This window comes from Sinocyclocheilus grahami, unplaced genomic scaffold, assembly GCF_001515645.1.
Source record: "Sinocyclocheilus grahami isolate Dianchi unplaced genomic scaffold, SAMN03320097.WGS_v1.1 scaffold761.1, whole genome shotgun sequence".
Lineage (NCBI taxonomy): Eukaryota > Metazoa > Chordata > Actinopteri > Cypriniformes > Cyprinidae > Sinocyclocheilus > Sinocyclocheilus grahami.
In genome coordinates, this window is record NW_015505940.1 from 615,738 (window position 1) to 625,737 (window position 10,000).

At 34.1% G+C, this 10,000-nt stretch overlaps 1 protein-coding gene across 19 annotated transcripts in view; it reads left to right on the top strand.

Annotated features, from left to right (window-relative positions):
• eps8a (EGFR pathway substrate 8a, signaling adaptor) overlaps positions 1-10,000 on the top strand; it is a 54,004-nt gene that overhangs the window by 6,642 nt on the left and 37,362 nt on the right. Inside the window, exon 1 of one of the 19 annotated variants that reach the window (XM_016245642.1) lies at positions 9,523-9,940. The exons of the other annotated variants lie outside the window; for them this stretch is intronic. The gene's annotated coding sequence lies outside the window, so the exon portion shown is untranslated. Of the gene's footprint in view, positions 1-9,522; positions 9,941-10,000 lie in introns of those variants that run through there. 19 annotated transcript variants of the gene reach the window in all.

A 10,000-nucleotide genomic window follows, 5' to 3' on the forward strand; every position in this document is an offset into this window, starting at 1 on the left:
CACACACACTCACTCACTCACTCACCCTCTCTCACACACACACACACACACACACACACACACACTCACTCACTCACTCACTCACTCTCTCACACACACACACACACACACACTCATGTCACACTGCCATTCAAAATTTTGGGATCAGTACGGTTTTTAATATTTTTTAAAGAAGTTTATTCTGCTTCAAGGCTGCATTTATTTGATCAAAAAAATTTTAAATACAGTAAAATTGTGAAATATTATTACAATTTAAAATAACTGTTTTCTATTTTAATATACTTTCAAATATAATTTATTTCTGTGATGCAAAGCTGAATTTCCATCAGCCATTACTCCAGTGTTCAAGGTCACATGATCCTTCATAAATCATTTCATAGTCAATCATTTTACTTCATAGTCATTTTAAATTGAAAAATGATTTCACAATATTAAAGTTTTTGATCAAATAAATGCAGCCTTGATGAGCAGAAGAGACTTCTTTAAAAAACATTAAAAATCATACTGATCCCAAACTTTTGAACTGCAGTGTACAGTGTTCTCTCTCTCTCTCTCTCTCTCTCTCTCTCTCTCTCTCTCTCTCACACACACACACACACACACACACACACACATGCAGTGAGAATTTTATCACAACCTCAGAGTAACAGCTCATTTCACACTCAGTACAGTACAGTACAGTGTCTCTGATGAGCTGTAAATGATCAAATGTGCTTTGCTGTCTCCTTATTCACCACAGCCTCCGCTCACGACCGTGTGTGTACGTGTGTGTGTGTGTGTGTGTGTGTGTGTTCAATCACTGGTTAATTAGTGATCACAGTTCTGTTAAAACATCAGGAGGAGGGTTGTGTGTGTGTGTATATATATACAAGCTGATCTCACCTGTGCAATGTAAGAATATTATTGCACAGTTCTCTGTATAAACTCTGTATATACTCATTGAAGGTGACACTGTATAGTAAATATTATGGGTGTCGAAATTAATCGTTGCATCGCGATGCGGACGTAGACGATTCTGCATTGATGCAGTACTAGACCATAATTGATTATAGACTATTGACGTCTGTACGAGCTGTGCATTAGTGTGAATGCAGCCTATTAAAGCTGCCACTGTCTATGAACTCATCAGTAATAATCAAACAGCAATAATGCCGAGGAAAAAAGAAAAACCCAAACTTTCGTATGCTTAAAGCACTCTTAAAATGCTTTTTGTTTATCACTTGTAATTGTCTTTTCCCCCCTTTATTGCTTGTATGTTTTAAAGCTATATTTTGTTTAATTCGTAACAATAATTAATTAATTAATTATTAATATATTAATTAATTATTTAACGTAATTATTTAATATTATTATTTAATTATTAAAAAGTAGCCTGCTTATATAATTTAATAAAAATGCACATAATAAATTTGATATAATCGTGATGCATCATGATATCGAATCGAATTGAATCGTGAAACCAGTGCCGACTCACACGCCTAGTAAATAACAATTGCTTGATTGTTTATATCCTCACAAAATCTTTATTATCATCCAGCTCTAATCTGATAAATGCGACTACATGATATGAAGATATTGCAAACATTAACATCATGATATTCTGTAAAGCTGCTCTGAAACAATGTGCATTGTGAATAAACAAATAATATTGAAAAAACTGACTTTTCAAGTTCACGTTAAAAAAGTATCCGTTTGCAATATGTGTCCCTGGACTTAAGTCGCGCAGATATATTTGTAGCAATAGCCCAAAATACATTGTATGGGTCAAAATAATAGATTTTCCTTTTATGCCAAAAATCATTCCAGGGTCACATGTCTTTTGTTGTTTAATCTGTGTTGTTGCTGTGGAGTCAGCCGTCTGGTGTGTCGTCACACAGCTGATGTTTGATCAGGTTGTGTGTGTCGTCACTGGACACACACTGTAAGAGCGTCATGTGACGCGTGTGAGGCGTGACCTCGGGCGGAGGGTGCGGCCGGATCGGGTTCCTGAAGGTCAGAGGTCAAGAAGGTTCTGGTTCCACCTGCTCCTGTTACTCTGCTGCGCGTCACACCTGTTCGATCTGTACGTTTATTTATTTACTGATTTATTTCTTTGAGTTGTAGTGGATAGTGAAGTAAATGTGGGAATAAGACTTGTGAATTATCAGCATCAGCTTATCCATAAAGCCTCTAATATCAGTGACTCTGAACTTCCTGTGTTTGACGTGTTCTTCAGAGATATGCTCACGTCTCACGTTCCAGTGTTATTGTAGTATCATTAATATACTATTTTTTGCTAATATTTTAAATTGGGTTTTATTTTTATGTATTTTTTCTGTTTTCACAAATTTTGTTCATGGTTAGGTTTTTAGTATTTTTTTTGTTGTCAATATTTAATAAAAAAATGTCTATGTAGTTTTATTTTATAAATGTTTTATTTATTTGTTTTAGTATTTTTTTTGTTGTCAATATTTAATAAAAAAATGTCTATGTAGTTTTATTTTATAAATGTTTTATTTATTTGTTTTAGTATTTTTTTTGTCCTTTTTTATGCCTGTGTAGTTATATTTTATAAAAGTTTTATTTTTCATTTATTTGTTTTAGTTTTAGTTTTTATTTGGTCATTTTAGTTTATTTGCCAAATAGCAACAATAAAATAAAAATGATGTTTGTTTATATATATATATATATATATATATATATATATATCTGTGTAGTTTTATTTTATTAAAATTTTATTTATTTGTTTTAGTTTATTTGGTTTTTATTTTGTTATTTTTAGTTTACTTCAACTTAAATTAAATTAAAATAAGACATTTTGTAAAACTTTTTTAAAGAAATATATAATAAAATATTAGTAAAATATATAATAAAATATGTTTGTTATATTTCACATAATAAAATATATAGTAAAATATAAAAATATGTAATAAGTACAATTTTTATTTTAGTTAATGTAATGCTTATTTCAAGTAACTAAAAAGTTTTCTTTTTTATGGTTTTAGTTAATGATGGTTTAGTAACGTCACACACACTGTGAGGGTCATACGTGTGTGAAATCACTTTCTGACTTTATCTGGTGTGTTCACTGAAGTCAGCAGCTCTAGTAATCTAATCAAATTTGTCTTTATTTCCTTTCCTGTAAGAAGTTCCTGCGGTTCCTTGGCCTCCAGCTGTAGGTGGAATGTGCTGATTAACCGTTAACCGTGGTTAACTAACAAACAGCGCGGTTGTTTTGTGCTAAAGTTAAGACGATTCAATTAGTGACAGAAGAATCTGCTGCAGAACCGAACAGATAATGAAGCCTCGCCCTGATGGTCATTTCCCTCTGGGTGGAGCGGAAATCAGGAAGTAGATTAGCCAGTGTAAACACAGAGCAGATGACCTTTGACCTTCTGAGGCGTGTGTGTGTGTGTGTGTGTGTGTGTGTGTTCACGTCAGTGGTTCTGAGGGATTCCTGTGATGTTGAACATGTGATTATAGTTCACGGAGTCATACGACTCTAATCAGTGAGGAAAAACAGCAGTGATTTTGTGCTGGACGGTCTAATAAGTTTCTATTGGTGTGGATTAGAAGTGTTCATGTTATATCAGAGCAGTATGATCTTCATAAATGTAGTCTGTTCTTTAATCTTTGGACAGAGGATTGCATTGTACCTTGTTCAAACAGTTCGTTCAGGCCATTGAATCTCGTCGTTACACCAGTAGGTGGCGGCAAGTTACAGAGTGAGTCAGTGATTCATTAATTCAACAGTTCATTCATGAAAGTGTGTAATTTGAATCATTCAGTCAACTGATTTGTTCAAATACACTGATGCAGTGAGGAGCCAATCAAGTGACTGTCTTTATGAGTGAGTCACTTGAATCATTTATGCAACCGATTCATTTAAAAATGCTTTATGAGCGAGTCATTGAATAATTAATTTAATCGATTCATTCAAAAACACTGAAATGAAACATTTTGCTGTACTTATGAGTAAGTCATTGATTCATTAATTCAACAATTCATTCGGGAATGCTGTTTGAGAAAGTAATTTGAGTCATTCATTCAACTGATTTGTTCGAATAAACTGATGCATTGAGGAATGAATGAATTGACTGTCTTTGGTTCATTGGTTTAACCTATTCACTCAAGCGCGCTGATTTACTTAGAAATTAGAAGTCATTTATTCGTTCATTCAGCCGATTTGTTCAGAAACACTGATTTGTTCAGGAACTAGTCTTTATGAGTGAGTCATTCGAATCATTCATGCAACCGATTCCTGCAAAAATGCTTTATTAGTGAGTCGTTGAATAATTAGTTTAATTGATTTATTCAAAAACACTTAAATGAAACAATTGGCTGTATTTATGAGTGTGTCATTGATTCGTTAATTCAACAATTCATTCAGGAACGCTGTTTCATTCAGGAACAAATCAAGTCTCTATGAGTGTGTCGTTTGAATCATTCATTCAACTGATTTGTTCAAATGCACTGATGGATTTCGGAATGAATCAGGTGACTGTCTTTATGAGCGAGTTATTTGAATCATTCATGCAATGATTCCTTCAGGAACCGTGAAACGAAACAATTCACTGTATTTGTGAGTGAGTCGTTGAATCATTCCTTCAACCAAATGCCAGCAGCTGAGATATATTTTCAACAAAATCCCTGATCATTTCAGTCTGATCTGAATAGTTTGAGCGGCACATGAATCTGTTATGGTGTGGCTTTCAAAGACTGTTATTGAAGGATGAGCAGTTCAAAACTATATTCGACCTGACCAGAGACAGAGTGGGACTCATTTTCAGCCTGGAGTTTCATGCCAGACCTGCCCACTTTAGTTCATAACTGACTATATTAAAATAATGTAATTAAAACCTCAGTATATAAGTCTGCAATAGTGCACTGTTCTCTACAGCCTGGTAATTCATTGCATTTTTCTAGAGCTTTCATTTTGATGTCAGAATCTTAACTTCAGAAATGGAAAATAAGGCACAGTTGTCATTTCTTTTAAAGGAAATAAGGGACAGAATAAGGGACACTCAAAATATTTGTACTGTAAATGTATGTCTGCCTGCAGTTAAAAAGTTCTCAGAAATAATCACATTTGTTTTGCTTAACCTATTTATGTGCAATTATTCTAAAAATAATTTTAATGTCACACACACAAAAAAATAACAAAATCATCGGCCTGAGTAAATTGTAGGCTACCATTATAGAATTGTGACTGCACAGGTAGTGTAGTAATTTTAAATACTGTGAAATTACATAGGCTACACAGCACGGTGAAGCAGAAGCAGCAGAGGATTTCGCTTGGTCTTAAAGCCTTCCTCAAACGGCTACGTTCAAATAAAACAATGATTTGTGCAAAAAGAATGATTAGTTATCAATTGAGAATGTCATACGGTCTGGTGGTCACAGTGTATGCTTGCGAATACAGGACAAACTGTGTTCCGTAAGCTATAGCTTTCATACGGGACACTTCTTTGATGCTTTAAATACGGGACAATATGTTAGCAACCCTATCATTAGCCTGCAGGCTGCACTCTGCGAGTGGGGCTGCGACAAAATAATAAATAAAAAAGAGTGGGGCTGCTGTAGTGGTGCAACGGATCACAAAACTCACGGTTCGGATCATATACGGATTTTGAGTCACAGATCAGATCATTTTTCGGATCAGCAAATAAATTGTAAAAAAAAGCTATCTTTAAGTACTTCTATACTACAACAAAAACTATTAGCTTAACTAATAAAGTTAGTAATAAAACAAGAACTATTACACAAATTACAAGCGTAGATGAATACAACAAAACACAGTTACAAATATCAGTATTCAGTAGGGAGGCACCGAAATGAAAATTCTTGGCCGAAACCGAACAAAATGAAACGCTGGGCCCGAAGCCGAATACCGAACACGTTTTTTCACATTTTCCCCCCATGTAGACCTATTTTGCCATTTTTTTTCACCATTGCATAAATTAAATAGCCGAAATGTGCTTTTTACTGTTTTGTCTTGCTTTTCAAATAGAAAATTAATTACAAAACAACAATTTAAAAAATATTTACTTAACACTGAACATTTTTTTTAACATTCTAGCAGACATTATACCAACAAAGCACAATTTAACTTAAAGTTAATAAGTTAGTAAACTAATATTTTTCGTGTATGTATATGTATTTTTTACTGTACAAATAAAGGCAGCCTTGCTGAGCAGAAGAGACTTCTTTTAAAACATTAGAATATATTACAGATCCCAATTTGAACACTGTAATGTTATAATAAATGTATTAATAGAGCTGTTTTAGGGTAATTATTATTATCATTATTATTTTCTTACTTTTTTATTTTCTTTTACAGAACAACAGTAAAAATTACAATACTAACAGTTATGAATGTTGATGGAGTTGTTGCTTTTTCTCTGCTTTTATTTTGGCAGAAACCCGCAGGAAGATCTCAGTGCTTCTTTTTTGTTGACAACAGCATGCAGCTTTATAAATGATTCTCATTACGAATTTGGGAAGATGTTTGTCGCACGGATCACATGCCTTTAAAAAAATTCACAAAAACGTTACTGAGCAACTGACGAGTAACAAGTTCAGCACAGATTTTTCTTGCGCTTTCGACTTTGAACACTGGCGCCGCGAGCTCGTACAGCGCTGCCAGAATACATGCAATTCGTGCGTGCATTAGAAAATATAACATCCTGCAGATCGTTTGAGGCCATTTCACGATTTCAATCATCATACAGTTGCCTAACCACCAGCATTAGCCACCTCTTCATCTCATCTGAGACATGTGATGCAGCACTAAAAAGTATCTCGCTGTCGGTGCTTCGTGCTTGTAATGTCTTTCTCTGATAGTTTTAAATACTTTCACACCGCCGACATGTTTGCTGCATTAGTGCGTGCCTCTATTTGATCACGTTAGTCATTGTTCAGTACATATTATTCGGCCTTTTCGCTTATTTCGGTTGCCGAACATTCGGTGCATCCCTAGTATTCAGGTTCAGAAGTGTAATAATTAAGTGTAAAGAAACACAATAGTGCTCACCGCACAAGTTAAATACAGATTAATCTTTGTTAAAGCTGTGGTGTTATTTGATTCGCAGACAGAAACAGGTATTTATTGGCTGCTGTCTCTTTAAGACCAAATGCACACGGACCTAATACTGACACACATCCGGTTGCTTTCTCACCTGTTTACATTCACTTAAGACATAACCGACTGTGTTTACTACCGTGTTAATTTCGTTGACGCATAATTTTCGTCATAATTGTCGTCAACGACATTTTGTTCACCGACGACAACGAGACGATAACGAACTAAAACTCTTTTTGAATGACAAAAACTATGGCGTAAATCTATTGACATTTTCGTCAACGAATAAAAACGAGACGAAAATGTTAGGGAGGGACGATTTGGGATGAGATTCATTCAGAAGGAATCTGCTGCGTGGTTCGGAGGTTAGATGCGTACATATGAACCGGCGGGACATAAGCTAACATACACTTGCTGCACGTCGCATAAAACGTACAAAAATGTCAATATGTGGGAGTAAGAGAAGAGCAGACATGGATAAATCTGACGATGCAAGAGAACTCAATTCGGTCCGGTTTTCTGAGTGCAGACACTGAAGCATAACGTTACACACACAGAAAGCGCCTCTCACAGCACTCGCGCGAGTACTCTTTAACGGCGCATGAACAGAGAATTACACACAAAATTATGTCGAATTGTCCGTTTTGACGAGTATTCACGTAAACTCAGTCGATTACATCTTAAGTGAATGTAAACAGTAGGAAGAACGTGTATCAGTACATTGCATCCATTGCAACCGTGCATTCGGTTTTAAAGGGACAGCAGCCTAATTTAGTTGCTATTGTCCGAGTCATTGATATTAATCAAGCAACAACAGAAAGACAGAAAATCACGCACTGCTCTTGACTGAAAAACTTTAGTAGCCTTAAAGATGACACCAAATTTATTTATAGAAATAAATATGTCTGCTTGAAAGAATGAAGAATATGGTAAACAAGTTGCTATAAAGAAGGCCTATATAACCATTGGTATTTCATTAAAAAGAAGACCATGTTCTTGTTCTTTATGAGAAGTGGTTTTATTTAATTTTAATATGAAGGCTGCTCAATTATGTGTAAACTGCTCAGACAAAACATGCAAATGATAAACTTTCACTCTATGATGGTTAAACTTAACAGTTAATCCGTGAATCACATGCGTTTCAGTGATCATGAAAAAGCTATGATGAGACAGAGCTGTACTAACATTGTAAGTAAACAGTTAAGCGGTGATGATACGGCCCGTCATGTGTGTGTTTGGTCGGTCCAGCGCTGTTGTGTGTGATTGATTGCTAGGCGTTTCTTCTATTGTGAGTTAATTACTGGCTTTAGTTTTCAGCGCTGGAAAATTCTCGAGGCGAGACGAGACGGCTGATCTATATAGAGAAGCTGTCTCGTCTTGCCTCGTGCGGTTTGGGAGCAGATTGTAAACGAAGTCTAAACAGAGGAAAGTTTGACGCTTCTCTTCACAATCCCGCTGAAGAGACGATGACGAGTGAATTTAAAGCGCTTCCTACATGCCACGGGTGAAGATGTTACCATTTACATACGTACATTAGTTGTCATGAAATACAGAATATGATGTCTTTTTTCTATCTTTTGATTCTGAGTGACCTGTGACGTGTTCTTGACGTGTTTGAGAGGTTTACCAGTTAATGTGTCTCAGTGAAGACTAACGTTTTTTGGTCACCTTTGACCTCATATTGCTAAAGGAGAGGTTTCATTTGCTTAATTTTCATATGTTGCCTTTGATGTATTCACGGTGCTCATAAAGATCTTAATATAGCTGTGTTTAATAGGATCAGGACACAGGTCTGTGATGTCAGCGAGCGCTGAGGATTCTGGGTACACACAGGCCTGGAGACGCAAAGAGAAGAGATAACGGGATTAAAGAGGAATAATGGGCAGTGTATGGATTCACAGCTGACGCAGAAACACAATGGAGAGATATTGGGCTTCATTATGGTTACAATAATAAAAAATAAAAAAATAATATAAATAAAATAATAAAAAAATATAAATGAAATGACAAATAAAATAAATTAGAAAAATAATATAAATAAATAAAATAATAAAAAATATAAATAAATAAAGTGATAAAAAATAATAAAAAATATAAATGAAATGGCAAATAAAATAAATTAGAAAAATAATATAAATAAATAAAATAATAAAAAATATAAATAAATAAAATGATAAAAAATAAATAAAATAATAAAAAATATAAATGAAATGACAAATAAAATAAAATAAATTAGAAAAATAATATAAATAAATAAAATAATAAAAATATAAATAAATAAAATGATAAAAAATAAATAAAATAATAAAAAATAGAAATGAAATGACAAATAAAATAAATTAGAAAAATAATATAAATAAATTAAATAATAAAAAATATAAATAAATAAAATGATAAAAAATAATATAAATAATAAATAAAATGATAAATAATAATATAAAATAAATCAGATTATACAAAATAAATAAGTACATAAATAAAAGATCCAAATGTAAAACCACTTGTATGAAGGTAAAAAAGCGCGTTTGTGATGTAAAACACTGGCAAGTCCTGATTTAGAAAATCTTTATCAAACAGACCTGAATGGACAAAGATTGATGCTTTTATATGAACCTGCAGAAGGAAGCAGGTCAGTCGAGATTCACTTCTAATGATTCAGCGGACTCCATTAAAACTGACAGTCCAACAGATTTATGTTATGATCGTGTAAAGCTTTTGAGAAGAACAGAACTGAAGAAGTTTTCCAGAATCTGCGTGTCCCAGCATCCTTTGCGCTGGAGTGGATAATCACAGACCTGTGTGAGTTTGTAAAGCTCCTTACAAATCCTCTTAAGGATTCCACAGTGAGAAGAAGCAGCACATCGTGGAGGCTGGGAACAGGTACGAGTGAAGAGAGAGTGTGTTCTGTTTGCTGTGTGATTCACACAGGTGTGCCATGAT